Source organism: Octopus sinensis, linkage group LG19 (assembly GCF_006345805.1).
Source record: "Octopus sinensis linkage group LG19, ASM634580v1, whole genome shotgun sequence".
In the NCBI taxonomy this organism is placed as follows: domain Eukaryota; kingdom Metazoa; phylum Mollusca; class Cephalopoda; order Octopoda; family Octopodidae; genus Octopus; species Octopus sinensis.
In genome coordinates, this window is record NC_043015.1 from 34,113,493 (window position 1) to 34,123,492 (window position 10,000).

Below are 10,000 nucleotides of genomic sequence, written 5' to 3' on the forward strand. Positions count from 1 at the left end.
CTTACTTATCTATTTTCTGTATATCAAGATGATAACCAGGATCCCATCTTCTCCCCTAATTTTCGAAACTTTAGTCTTTGCCAGGATTACTTTGAGTGCTCCTTAGTTTAAATTTTGTTTTCAAACCCAGAATTCTTTCTCTAATTGTCACACTGTCTCTGCATTAAAGATGTATAGGATCCCTTATGGACAACCAGGAGTAAACTCCTCTGTTATGGCCTGGAGAACCATAATGAATAGGAGAGAGTTTAGAACTAAGCCCTGATGAAGACTTACTTGTGCACTAAATTCTTTACTGATCTCATTGCTGTTGGAAGCCTTATACATTGTTTGTATCACTCTCATACAACATTCTTTTGTTTTCTTAGAGACTACCAGATTACTGAGTGTAGCCCTCAGTTAAAGCCTTGTAAGTGTGCATGTATGTATATGCACAAACTTAAATACACACACACACACACACACACACACACACACACACACCACACACACACACACAACACACACACACACACATAATTAGGCATTCTAGCTTTGACCATAACAACATCCAAAATGTCATTCCTTTTTTAAGATGTTAGGGAGACATTTGAAAAAGATTTGACTGCTATTACTCACACTTTAAATGACCACATAGAGATTGCACCATTGTCTCATTGTATTTGATGAGATTGATCAGCTAATTAATGAAATTATCAATAAATTTCTTGCAAATGTGATTATACTGAGAAGCATAGACTCAGTGGCAGAAGAGAATCAGGTTGTTCTTTATCCCACCGAATTTTTGAATTCCGTAAGTAGAAGTGGGCTATCACTTCATATCAAAATCAAGACTGGAGCTCCTGTAATTCTTTGCCAAAACTTAGGTTGCAGAAATGGTAACTGCAATAGTTAGCACTGGATACATGGTTCTCAATGCTACTGTCAATTTACTGATCATCAGCAAACTTAATAGCTTTTTCAACCATCTAAAACTAATTTATGAGTCACTCTAGAAAGATTGCAATTTCCTATTAGGTTTGCTTTTGTTATGTTGCTAAATAAGAGTGAAGGATAAGTTTAAAGAGGTGGAAATCGTATTTGAGTTCAGTGTTGCTATCAGCAGTAATTAATCCAACAAACTTGAGAATATTTGCTGACAAAAGAGAATTTAACCACACAGTTAGAAAGACATGTCATAATGATGAATTAGAACATTGACTTGGAACTTGCTTATGGAAAAGTCATCGAAATAAATGTAAATTTCATAGAATGTATACACAGAGTTTGTAGAATACAAAATATTCTTCTAATAAACACCAAAAGTTAAACTATTGAAAGATTATTTATTAAGTCTTCAATAATTCACACAATTAACAAATACCTAATATGTCATTGATTTTTCTAAGTTTTTATTTCTTTCAAAGACTTTTTGCATTTAAACTGAATATATTTTATGGTAAAAGTAGCATCTTAAATGGATAAACAATTGAAATTTAATATTTTGCCTTTTTGCTGTTAGCAAAGAAATGGGTATCAAACTAGTTATATATATTAATGCCGGAAATATAAATCTATAAGGTAACCTTTTAATGACTTGAAGAATTTAAAAACATTAGAATAAATATATGATGTAATCAACAAAAATTTATTTCTTAATGGAAAATTCTGAATTCTTTTGGAAGGCTGCATGTTCCTCTGCTCCTGGAAAATAACCCCTCAACTAATTACATAATTGCATTGGAAATCGGTAATATCCTCCAGGGATTGTATATTTTGTCGGTGGAAATGATCTATAAACAGTTATTTGTTTACACAGATAACTGCTTCTAAACAGTATTGTTTTGTGTTTACTTTAATGTGGCTGCCCTCTAAGTTATCTAGATAAACAAGTAACTGTTTATATAAGTGTCTGTTAAAACAGATCTGTGAATAATTGTTTATCTGTTTTACTATTTTGAAAGGTGTATGAACAGTTAGCTGTTTTACTATATTGAGATTAATTGGCACTACTATAATCCTAAACAGTTTAATATCAGATTTAGCTTAGCTAATGTCTACTGACTGTAGATGTATTTGTGTGTATGTAAATATGTTGTGTGTGTGTATGCATGTGCAATGTATGCGTGAACATATAAGTTCTTGTGTGTAAGAATGTGTGCATTTGTGTATACGTATGCACTCACAAAAATTCTTCTCCACATAAAACCATAAATGCTATTGAGATATTTGCAACAAGTTTTGCATTTGATTCAATTGAAAAGAATTCAACAAAATCTTTGAAAAATAGTAATAATAATAATAATAATAATAATAATAATAATATATTCAGATAACAAAACAAGAAAGGACTTTTGCCTACTTATGGAACGTCACAAAATCCTTGTTGTCTCCTTGCAGCCACTTTTGAGAAAGACCGATTGGCAAACTACTAAAACGAACCAATCAATTGATATTTGAGAAATACCAAGAGATTTCAGATTCTTCAGAGAAATTTCTATTTGAATTCTTTCAAAGTTCAGCAAATTGTTAATAGGCTTAAAATGCTTTTGTCCTGCTTCCAACTGCTATTACATTCAATTTACTTCTTCTCTTTTGTTGCCATTATTTGATATCATCTTGGGAACTTTCTAGCATCCACTTACTCATCCTTTTGAGAGTTTAAAGTCAGGAATTTGTATGACATCGGCAGCGATTGCGATTATCTAATAACAGACTCAATTGTTTCTTTCTCTGCCAGGAAGGCAAAACAATATAATGGCATGACTTCTGATATTACTGGTAACATCTGTGTTGTGAAGAAGCACTCTTAGCTATACTGCATACAGCTGAAAAGGAGCAGTAATAACGGCTGAATCTGGGAAAGAATAAGATGAAAGAAAGAGACAGTGGTCTATAAATGGTGGTAATGTTATTGATATAGAATTATTAATGGCAGCACAATTCAATCTCAACAAATCTTGTTGAAGGAGTGCATGACAACATGTGCATCTTCTTCCTGAAAACATGTCTTGAAATGTGAATGTTCCAACATTAATATATCCAGAACATAATAGATGTCATTATAGAACTCCTTACAAAGGAGACAAGCACAGTTTGAACACGCAAAAGCACACTTTTTGCTTCATCATTTTCATGTCGAAATAAATATTTTCCAAGGAAAATTATTTATCATTTGAAAGTTGTGGATGTGAACTTTCATCTCATACAGTTATAATTCATTCGACAATTACATTATATCAGAAGAATCACTCAAACACTGATATTTCCACGCAGTTACAAAGTTTGACCCTCCTTTTTCTTTTTCTACTGTTGAACGTAGCCCTCATTCTAGTTCCATGCGCTCGAGCGGCATAACTCAAGTTGTAATAGAAGTCATTCTGTGAGGATGAAGAAAGCTTTATTTTGCTTTATTTCGATATAAAATTCGATGTAGGTATGTCAGATAATCGTTACGAAATACAAGAGTTGACATTGTTAATTTTCATTTAGAAAAGGGCATATTTTCTTGAAGATTTTTACATCATAAGGAAAAATAAAATTCTCACGAATTCAATTTGGCCATTGCTAAATCTGGCCACTGTATGGCGAAAAAGGGCAGCTAAACTGACACTCAGTGTGAACCCCATTAAAAGAAATAGTACAACAGAAAAAATAGTTATTGGACTAGTAAAGGAAAATTAATGGTAAATTCACCAGAAGTAGGAATAAAGGGAATAAAGGTTGTATGTGCATATGTGGAAGAGAGAGGGAGAAAGAGAGAGAGATAGGAGGGGGAAAGAAACCTTAGAATAGGATCCAACAGCACTGTAAGCTCTGCTCCCATTTTATCACAATAGATATGTATATTGAATGTTGTCATTAAATATTGAATATTATAATTAAGTCTAATAAAAGATCAATAATAATACTATGAGAAATGGCTTCTTTGGTGTGAAAAACAGCTATTTTAACTTTCTACAGTGTCCTTTCGAAACACAACCAAATTGCTAAATATGTAAACCTAATATGGTCACAACACTTGCAAGGAATAGCAGCCAAAATTGCCTTCAAGCCATCTTTAGAAAAAGACGGAAGCATTTGTTGTACTAAATGTATTGTTTGGTAAGACAGATGGCTATGGTTGGATAGTTTTCGTTTTTGGTCTGCTGGATCAGAGCAGACCTTGGACTAACTAATAACATTGATTTGGCCATTGAGTAGTAGTAGTAGTAGTAGTAGTAGTAGTAGTAGTAGTAGTAGTAGTAGTAGTAGTAGTTGTTGTTGTTGTTGTTGTTTATTTACCTGATTGGCCATGATATAACAGACATATGATCAATGATGCAACAAATAGATTAGAGGAAAACAGCACATTAACGGGCAGTGAGTTTCAAAGGGTGACAGACATCTCTGGAGAGGAGGACTGTATTGAGAACAGATAAAGTATGAGTGAAGAAAAGAAGAGAGGCAAGTAGGCCATATGGGTTTAGATTGTGTTTACCAAACAAAAGACATTAATTTTATCAAAATTATCGTCTCACCAAAATAAATCATGCTTTATAACATTTCCTTTTATGAAGTACAATTCAATGATATTTTTCTAATAAACTGGCAGAATTCAATGGCTTCAGAATATTTTCCATAAATGAAGAGGTGAGAAAAAAGAAAACGAAAGAGTGAGAGAGAGAGAGAGTAAGTGAGGAGGAGAGAGGAGAAGAGATTAAAGAAAACAAGAGGAAACAAGTGTAGTGCACACAGTGTCTATTTCTACACAGTCCTGTTCCAGATGTAATCGATGAAACGTTAAGAATATCTCTGTAGAAAATTTGACAAACAGTTATTGGATAATTTCTCAACAGAGCTTATTGGGATTGTTAAATGTTGCGTGTTGGAGTTTTGAAAATGTTCAAAATAATTTTGTAATTGAAATTTTAGTTTATTTATTCGTTTCAATGTTATTATTTTTTATAATGCTTTTTATACCCCGAAAAAATATGTTCAAATTATTTTATAATATTTATATCTTCATGTAGGTTTTATTGTTGTAGTTGATTTTGTTTTTGTTAGAGTTGTTGTTGTTGGTGGTGTTGAAGCTGGTGGTGATGTAGTTGTTGCAGCCGTTGCAAGATAATTAAGTATTTATTCTCGTTACTATTTTGGAAACTATGAATAATAATAAAAAAAGTTAAAAACAACAATAACAAAAATTTAAGTGAGGAAGAAGAAAATTAATTTTGTATCTAACGCAAAATAATTTGCTTCCAGGAGACTAGAATGGGAAGCAGTAGATTAGTTTAGAGTTCCATGAACCTGATTATGGAAGAGTTGACAATCATAAAGGACAGAAACGGTTTAATGCCAGTTATATGTGTGTATATATATATATATATATATATATATATAGATATATATATATATATGTATATATATATATGTTATATATATATATATATTATATATATATATATATATATATATATATATATATATATATATATATATATATATATATATGTATATATATATATGTATATATATATATATATATATATATATATATTATATATATATATATATATAATATATATATATATATATATATATATCTGGCAATATTTGCTTTTAACTGTAAGATAAGCCCAGCTGATGTGAATAAACTCCTTCTTTGTCCCTAAACAACTGTTATGTTTGCACTTGGTAGAAGTCTTAATGGTAATTAAATATTCCTAATATTGATATTTGCATCATGTCACATTAGATACCTTGATGACGTTTTCGGGTAGATGTTGATTACACATGATGTCTTCCACAGTAATTAGGACATTATTGACATTTTTGATTGCATCTTGGGACTCCGGTGGTTTCACTGTCTCCTTTGCTCATTAAGTATTTTGTAATGGTTTCCTTCTCTTGGATTACAAACACATAACCTTCGAAATTTGATGTGATGACACAGCAGTTGTCAGTTCAAGAAAAGCTGTACTTCATATGGATATTAATGTCATCTTGAAGTCTTCAGGGAACATACCCAAGCATAATCTTTATTTATTTATTTGGTAAGCTGAGCATTTCACATACAGGTCTTTTTTGAGGCATGTCAGGCCACTTGTTGTGAGGTTGTATAGGGAAGTTGTCTGGGAGTGAGTGCTGCCTGAAGAGTTTACTACTGGTTTGTAGGATGTTCCCTTTTCAGCACTGGGTTTATCTATTTAATTTTGCTTTTGTTTGAAAGCTGCTAAATGCCATTTGAAGGCTGTCTGCACTGATCGCAAGCCTCTACCCCCGTTGTCTTTACCTAAGGTAGAGCCTGTTGATATCTCTGTTTCTGCAGAAGTTTCTAGTTGATGTCAGGATACAGACTGGTAAAGAATCTGAAATGTTGCTACCAATTCCGGTACTGTAAATTCATTGTGGGATATTCTCTTGGAATAGGAGACTTCCGACTGCCATAGTCTTCAAAGTCTAGTGTAATATTCATGGGTCATTCTATTTTTGTTCACAGCAGTTTTGCATTTCCCTCAATGCCAATATATTTGTAGCATTCTTTGAGTGGAACAGGAGAAATAGATAGACCATTGTTGCACAAGTTGTGGGTTTGTGGAAGATTGATTTTTCAAGCTCAACAATCAAACACGAACATTTCTTTATGCCGAGTGCCATTCCTTTGTCAGCTAAAAATGTTGATATTAACACCCACTGCTTTTAGCATTGTCAAGATTTTTAGCATAGATTTTCAAGCAATCTTCAAAGAAATTATGGGTTACAGAACCTGGCATGTAGCTACTAAATTTTTTTAAACAGAGCTGATAATGGAATTTAATGCCAAAATAAAAGTACAGAAAGACTATCTCCTTGGAATATTCCTTTTGAAATATTTATAAATATTTATAACATCAGAGACCATTGTTCTCAGTAGTAGGAGTGAAGATCAGTGCCCAGGTCTTTGTGAGTCTCTCAATGACAGTGAATAACGGTAGCAGGCTCCTTCTAATTATGTAGTTTATCTGCAGCTAAAGTGAAAATTTCATGGTTGATTGTATAAGTTTTACTGTCGATGTTGGTATTCTTTCCTAACTGCATTTAGTCTCAATGTGTTTCTTTTTGTTCCAAAACTTAGACCCCAAAGATTCCTGATCTTTCTGAGAAGAAGCTTTCTTAATGACGATGTTTTTTTTCCTCATTTTTTCGTATAATACCTATGGATTTTTCTATGATAATGAAATTTAATACTCTAAGTTAATGCTTTAAAGTAATTAGTTTCCCCTCAAGAGCTTGGTGTGAAGATTCACCAGAGAGTTTTGTTATTTTTGCATAAGATATAATTGCTAAGATGTGGACTAATTTTTCTCTTTACATTTTATTATCGCAGTCATCCATACAATAAAGTGGCACGGATTGCCGTTTCCTCAGGTTTTGTTCTCCATCCGGATTGCTTCTATTCCAAGATGTTCTGTAAGAGCATCTGTCGACAGATAAGCATTAATTATCCAGTTAACATTAGGGTTCCATGTGCTTATCTGGAACATCATCGATCACATGAAAAGAGTTGACTTTTGTCTAAATCTCGTTAGGAATAGATTGTTACACAGCCGAAGCTAAGGAAAACGTAGTTTCAAAATGCTATTATGTTGAATATATTCCTATATATATATATATATATATATATATATATATATATTATATATATATATATATATATATATGCACATACGCATCTGTGTATGTATATGCTTGCGTGTGTATATATATGTACATATATTTGCATATGTGTATGTATGTGAGTGCGCGTACATATCAGTATATGCGTACGTGTATACACACACACATATGTATGTATGGGCGTATTTGTGTGTATGTGTCCGAGCGTTAGTATGTATATGGATATATATGTGAACGACCATGTATGTATACGTATGGGCCGATTCTTAAAGGTCAACTAAGGACAATCGCAAGTGTAACCAGCCATGAAGAACAAATCAACAGTACAAAGAAACCAAATGCCAATCCCTTTAAAACGACAACCATTTTAACAGTAGCAGAATCATCATCTCACTACATCTATACATTCAAAGCAGTTTGCCAACAACACACCTTGATAAAATCAGTGGCTACTACTGAAATAACTAACTTCAGGCCACGACAGACAGAGAGGATTCTCTTGAAGCCGAACATTTGAGCTTACGGAGATAATATTTACAAGTCGCCTGAGGAAACACAATTCGATCTCATAATGCAGGAGAACGGTTGCATAACCAAGTAGCTGCACGCCTGGAGATCGACGTTGCGTTGAGGCAATTGTAGCGATTGAAAATAAATGTCCATCCGTACTCCTTGCTGACTCCAAATTTTTTCAATCATATATATATATATATAAGCCCAATGAGACACTTGCCCAAGATGCTGGACAGTGAAACTCATCGCAAGACCACATGTGTGGAAAGCGAACTTCTCATCCACTCAGCCACGCCTGCCCTCTATATATGACCTCCATATAAAACCGTGAACGCTATAATTTTATTCCCCTTTATTTAGGACCCAAGACTTTTTACTAATGTGAGAAAACATTCTTCAGATCAAATCTGTGTAATTTTATTCATATTTCACTGCATGTTCAATTAATTCAATGCAAATTAAACTATAACTTTAGCAGGAGATGTTTCCAGTTGAATCTATTTAAAGACTCGTGTGCTTTTACAAGTTCTAGACGAGTTTATTGGTGAGATTTGTCACGCCTGATATCGTGTCATAGATTTAAGTTAAATAGCGAACAACTCCTTGTGTTGTTCATTCAAATTTACTCCTGAACTTTTATGCCAAACAGCAGGCTGTTCTTTAAAAATATTTTTTCTTTCGTTAAAGTATTGATTTCGAAAATCAATACCGAAGTTGATGAGTGGACATGTAGCGTTTGTTACTTGTGATAGGAATGACTTCTTGTTCGTCTCGAGCTGACAACGAAAGTCTTTTCATATCTGCGAGATTAACCATAAAGACCTGTAAACAATTTCCGATAAAATAACGTTTCACCATTTCTACTGAAATATTTTTATGACTTCCTTTTTTTTCTGTCTTTGCAATAAAAACAGATTTTTAATGCTCGCATCATTTTTTTGTTCTTTTTTTTTGGGTTTTTTTTTGTTTCCTTTTAACTTCTCGGTTTTGTTTTCGAATTTTCGCTCCCTTTGAAAGCATTTTCATTGCTGTATCGTTATTTTTGATGAGAAGAAAGATTTGAAGATAGGTGTTTCTAAAATGGTAACCAACGTGATTTTTAGTCATGTTTCAAAGGAAACTTGGAAATTGTTCGTTCTTTCATCCGGGGAATAGCTTTCACGTTTACTGGCTGTCTTTCATTCGCGCTCTACTTTAAGAATTTCAATTTTCAACTTAGCAAGAGTTATCTTATTTTGTTAGTTTTCTTTGAAAAGATATCCGTTATTTTTTTAATAGTTTTCTAATATTCTTCTACCTCGAAGATTTAATGAACTCCGCAGCGTTTATCAGCGAACCTTAGCCTCTTCATTTATTCATCTTAGGATTTACCACAAGGCAATATATCACTTACTCGTCGCTGCTGCTGCTGCTGCTACTACTACTACTACTACTACTACTACTACCACTACCACCACCACTACTACACACATATGTATGCATGCATACATACATATATATCTCATTTCATCTTCATCGCTCACTTGTTCCTGGGCGGGTCGTAGGGGTAGGTTCCTCAAGCATGTTTTCCATCGGGTCCTATCAGAAGTAACTGTCTCCAATTGATCCGGCTGGATCCTAAAGCAAGACCAACCGAACTCATAGTTATTATCCAACCAACTTGTTCGCGGTCTACTCTGGATCTTCTGCCGTAAAACCTGTCCAGAGATTTTTTTTTCCCCCGAGACATTCTTATCCCATGTCAGTTGTATTGCAGTTGTGATCTTTCAATCTGGAAAAGCAGCGGTTTTACTTGGAGCACCTCTCTGATCTCAGCTGCGTACGCTACTCCAAAGACCCTTTGAAGAAAACCCATTCCTGCCGCCTGTAT

At 33.5% G+C, this 10,000-nt stretch overlaps 1 long non-coding RNA gene across 1 annotated transcript in view; it reads left to right on the forward strand.

Moving 5' to 3' along the window:
• LOC118767162 overlaps positions 1-6,535 on the forward strand; it is a 16,193-nt gene extending 9,658 nt beyond the window's left edge. Inside the window, exon 3 of the long non-coding RNA XR_005003065.1 lies at positions 6,526-6,535. This is a non-coding gene — a long non-coding RNA (uncharacterized LOC118767162). The remainder of the gene's footprint in view (positions 1-6,525) is intronic.
• Positions 6,536-10,000: the final 3,465 nt, after the last annotated feature.